Here is a 4,753-nt window from a genome sequence, read left to right as displayed (position 1 = left end):
TTCCTGCACTAGAAAGATAATTTATTTGGATCAGTCTGAAAGGCAAGAAAAATCTGAAACCCTGTTCTTCTAATTTTTATTTTTTTTTAAAGTCCATGATGTTCAGAAGTCCTAAAGACCGGGAAACTAGGAAAAAGTATGTATTATAGGGCTGGTAATCACAGCATCCATGGGACTGGTAATCCCAGCATTCAAACGCCAGTATGATTTCCTTCGCAGGATTTGATAATGCACACTCACATTGCTCTCCTTTTCTAAGGGGACTGTAAGTAAATGTGTTTTACACCCTCCTGGGAATCTCAGGCTCTCTCTCGTCATTGAGGCTGAGACCATATTCAGCAAAAGATCCCCTAAAAAATAACCACTTTGCTCCAGAATTTAGTCTGCGGGCAACTGTTTCACTTCTATTGCTGGAAGAAAGGGAAAAAATATTGACTGGCATTTGTTTTTAGCCTGTAATCTGTGGGCCTCTGTGGACTTCTGCTCTTTATTTAAGAGGACTGCTAAAGGTAACAGAATCTATCAAACACAAACAACTGAAAAACATTTGCCTATGAAGTTTGTATACTAGTGAGCAAAGTAAGGAAACACCTTCTCTCTTATGTCATTTTTCCCTAAGCCAATAAAAAGCCTATAAAGGTGGGGTTTATCATGTTTTTTTTATAGTTTTTATATACATTAGTCATCAGTAGGGTGTGTGATGCTTTACAAAGATAATGTTGCTCTTTTTCTTTTACAGATGAAGTGACTGAAGCACAGAGAGCCATACTGTGACTTACCAACCGCTGCAAAAGTCATTCTGCGTCTCACATATGTGTAATTGCCTCTGTTAAAGGACAGTTTTGGTTCAAAACGGGCAAAACTGGCTAACCTGAGCTCCCCCTCTGGCTTTCGGTGCCCAGATTGCCTTGGCGAGGACCAGGTGGGGAGGCAGTGTAAGCGCAGGGGTTAGTCCCTGTTGGGGACGTGGACGCCTGCCAGCAGCCTGGCCCAGGGTCACACCGGCTGCTGGACCACGGGGCACTGTGGTGTAGGTGGAGGGGGCACCCCCATGAGCCATCCCGCTCCTTCCCGCTGCAACGCCAGCAGGTTTCTAGTTTCTTCTCTGCCCAGGCTCCCCACGTGCCTGGTCACTCCTCCTGGTGCTCCCTCACTGGCTCCGCCTGACCCTTTCCAAGATGGACAGGAGGATGGGGGATTCAAGGGGATGCCCCAGGGAAATGCCAAAATTTTCCACTTTGCTCTCCCTGCCTGTCCTAATCCTTGGCTGCCTAGTCACTGTCCCCTGCCTGCATTTCCAGACCTCAAGTTTCCCTGCCTCTGAGCGTGGGGTGGAATAGCTCAGCAGCTTGGGTAGATGGTGCTGCTGGAAGGCCTTGCAATCACTGGTGACTGCTTGTAGAGCCTCACCGTTTCCTACAGTACAGCTGACAGGTTGTCTGCTCTTCCCTTCAAGGGTATGCTTCCCAAAATCGCTGACCATAACATTTTTTCCTTGGCCTCCTGACTCTTTGATGCACCCACCTTTGCAAAGCCGCTTTTCTGCAATAAGTATGCTGTGTGCAGTTATGCCCACATGATATTTATACTGCTCTTTTTTTTTTTTTAAATTCAAACAAGGAGAAGGAAAAAAGAAAACTTCCATTTATAACTAAACTTTGCAAGTATGAAGAGAAGTCTACAGATTCAAATGTGTTAAGTATCCACACAGTTAACAACATGTCACTTCGTGAGAGAATTTTCATAATTAATGAACTGGTTCAATTTGCTCTGCCGCTTGACTTTGATTAATACATTTTTGAGTGTTCCCACTGGGACTCTGTCCAGTTTGTTTAGTAAGCTCTTATGTCTATATCCAGTTCATGTGTATGGATCAAAGCGTTGGCACCAAATACTGGCAATATTAGGCTATGGTACAGCCATTCTGACTCCACTTTAAAAGAAGATAGCAATATATCTTAAATCAAGTTCTTTGTGACTCATTTAAAAAAAAAAAAAGGAAAGAAATTTCACACTGTATTGTGTGGAAATGCTGTGATTTAAAAGTTCATCTCACGCAAGCTTTGCCAATTAAAGAGGTATTTATCAATCAGACAGTAATTGTGCAGACCCAAACTGGCAATTTGTTCAATATTAAGCACTGAGCTGCAAAATTTCCATAATTAACAAACCTAACGAACGTTACCCTTCTTTGCCCAGCTGCTGCGATGGTGTTGCATATTTATCTCACAGTTACGCTTTGGAAGTCCCCCCAGCCTCCTGTACAGCACAGGATGTGCACCAGGTTTTAAAAAGGGGTTGAACTCTGGACTGATTCAAGGCATGAGGAGGGTGGGCTTCACGGTGTGCATTGCCTGGGGAAGGGGCTGTGGCAGGGCGCAGGGGGCTGCCCGCGGGGGTGTCCCTGCTCCCCGCGGGGGCGGTGGAAGGGGGTGGCTGCCCCGTATGGCTGCCCCTGGGCGCTTCCAGAGCCCTGTCCAGGGATGCCCCTTCCCTCTGCGGCTGTCTCCTGGCCCCCACTGGGCAGCCTCCAGTCAGTTTGCGCCGAGGGGCTCTCATTTCATGTCTGCCTGAACAGGACGGTCTGACAAAGGAGAAGTAACTCATGGCTTTGGGGCATTAATTCACTCCTTTCTTGGTTAGGCTACAAATAACCCATTTCTGTCAGGAGCAATATTTAGCATCGGTATGATCCTAACAGGGTGCGAAGGGGGCACATGTTACAGGTACGAAAGTTTCTTTTATAGTGAAAGCTTTAGCGTAGCCAGGAAAAAATCACTTCCTTTGGTTTCCACCTTAAAGGAGATTGCTAAGTATCATTTACCTCCCAAATGCCATGGGGCATACTTGGTGCTTGGTGTAGGTGTATAAAAGTAGCCGTGCCCGATTAGCATTAATGAGTATGTTGGGGAAAGGGGAGGTTTTGCCATGTAGTGCACAGGGCTATCACCAGTCTGTGTGTTAACTCAGGGCTATCCTAGCCTTTTGAAGGCTGACATGTGGTGCTGAAGTACTTCTCTGGCTCTGTTTCCCGGGCTAAATGTCATCCCCAGAGAGCTGGAGGCATGAAGAGGATCAATGACAGTGTCAGAAAGCCCCCAGAGAAATCCTTTGTAGTAAGAAAATATGAGAAGGCTCAAAACAAGTTTTCAGTGAATGCTGTGTATATATATCCGCATCAGCTCAGGGCTCCCAGCCCCGTGCCCTTGGCTCACGGCGCTGCACTTCCAAATGACGGCAGTTGGAGAAGCATATCTTAAGCCTATAGGGTTTAAATTAATTAGAGAAATTCCCCTGAGCTCAATCTCTGCTTTCCCTGGGGGTGACGGGGACCAGGCAGTTAATCACCAGCAGTAACAAACTGTCATGCCTGCTGCCCTGGTTTTGTTTAGATGTTATAAGGCTGAATGATATTGGATAATGAACAATGGGAGACAAGCTGATGGAAACACAGAAAACACTGGCAGATTTAAGTGCACATTGTTTAGCTACAAGTAGGAGAACAACCTCAGAAAAAATGTATTCTTTTTAACTTTTCCCATGGGGTTCCTGCTCCCATAATACTCCAGTGGGTTCTACAGCTGTTTATTCCCGCTCTGCAAGGACGCCAAAGCAGTGTTTGTATCTAGCGGCTCCATCGGCAGCATTTGTCTTACAATTTATGTCTTGTCACTTAAGCACTTGCAAGCAGTCTTCGGCGCAGCAAAAAGAATGCATGTAACATGCTGCACGTAGTAAGTAAACTCTGCAAATAACTTGCATGGATGAATCCTTGTTCATTCAGTGCTTTTAGTCATGTGGTTATTTTTCATTACGCAGGTTACAGGTGACTTACCGGCAAATTATGAGTTGGTTAATGGCTGCTTTCCTCTACCATATATTGAAAGAACCGTAAAACCAAACCACGCATTAAACTAAGCATGCTGTCTAGCACGGTATCCACACAGATTTGTCTACCAATAGCTTACGCATCTGAGAGACTCCCTCTTTTTTAAACCCTTGCCTGTAAGTACTTTCTGTTCTCCTGAAAGAACTGGAGAAACTCTGATAACATAAGAGTGAGATAAAGCTCTGTATTTTCAAAACAGTGTACAATATAAAGTAGCCCATTTAGCCCGTGCTGATTTTTTTAAATGTTTTTTTTTTTTCATATGGAGTATATATGAGTACTGAAACAGTGCAGAAAGAGTGCTTCCTCTTTGTCAGTTTATTTGATTTATGTGTTTGGCACATGTTTTTCAAGGATCCATTTTATTCTTTGCACCGACTATTGATCAGCCGGTTGGTTTCTCCTCTTCTATGTCTAACTTTCAGTAGTAATGATATGGGGTGTTTTAAAACCAGAAAAACAAACCTGAGAAAAATATAGTGCTGACAGGAAGACTCAGAATCTGGTGTGAGGTGTGAATGAAGTTAAAAGCATGACTTCTTTTTAACTAACTGGCTAGATTTCAAATGGATATTCTGCCTTTAGCAAATCCTCACAATAGTGCATGGGCTGCTAAAGACTGGCTACCAGTCCAGCAGCAGAGCCACGGCTGCTAATTCGGGCTGCCGTTTCTTGGTTGTTACTTTTCTCCTCCAACTGCTGCAGCATAACGGCTCACAACATCATTTGGTCTGGTTGCAGTGGAAACCGAACTTCGGGGAGGATGCTAACTTTTTGTCTATCTGTTTATCAGTATATCCTGACCGCAGCAAATTTTTTCAGCATTTTGGCCAATGACAACCCAATTTGACACTGGAAAGGTTT

The sequence above is a fragment of the Aptenodytes forsteri genome, unplaced genomic scaffold (genome assembly GCF_000699145.1).
Source record: "Aptenodytes forsteri isolate BGI_AS27 unplaced genomic scaffold, ASM69914v1 Scaffold2, whole genome shotgun sequence".
Lineage (NCBI taxonomy): Eukaryota > Metazoa > Chordata > Aves > Sphenisciformes > Spheniscidae > Aptenodytes > Aptenodytes forsteri.
Note: the sequence above shows the minus strand (reverse complement) of the source record.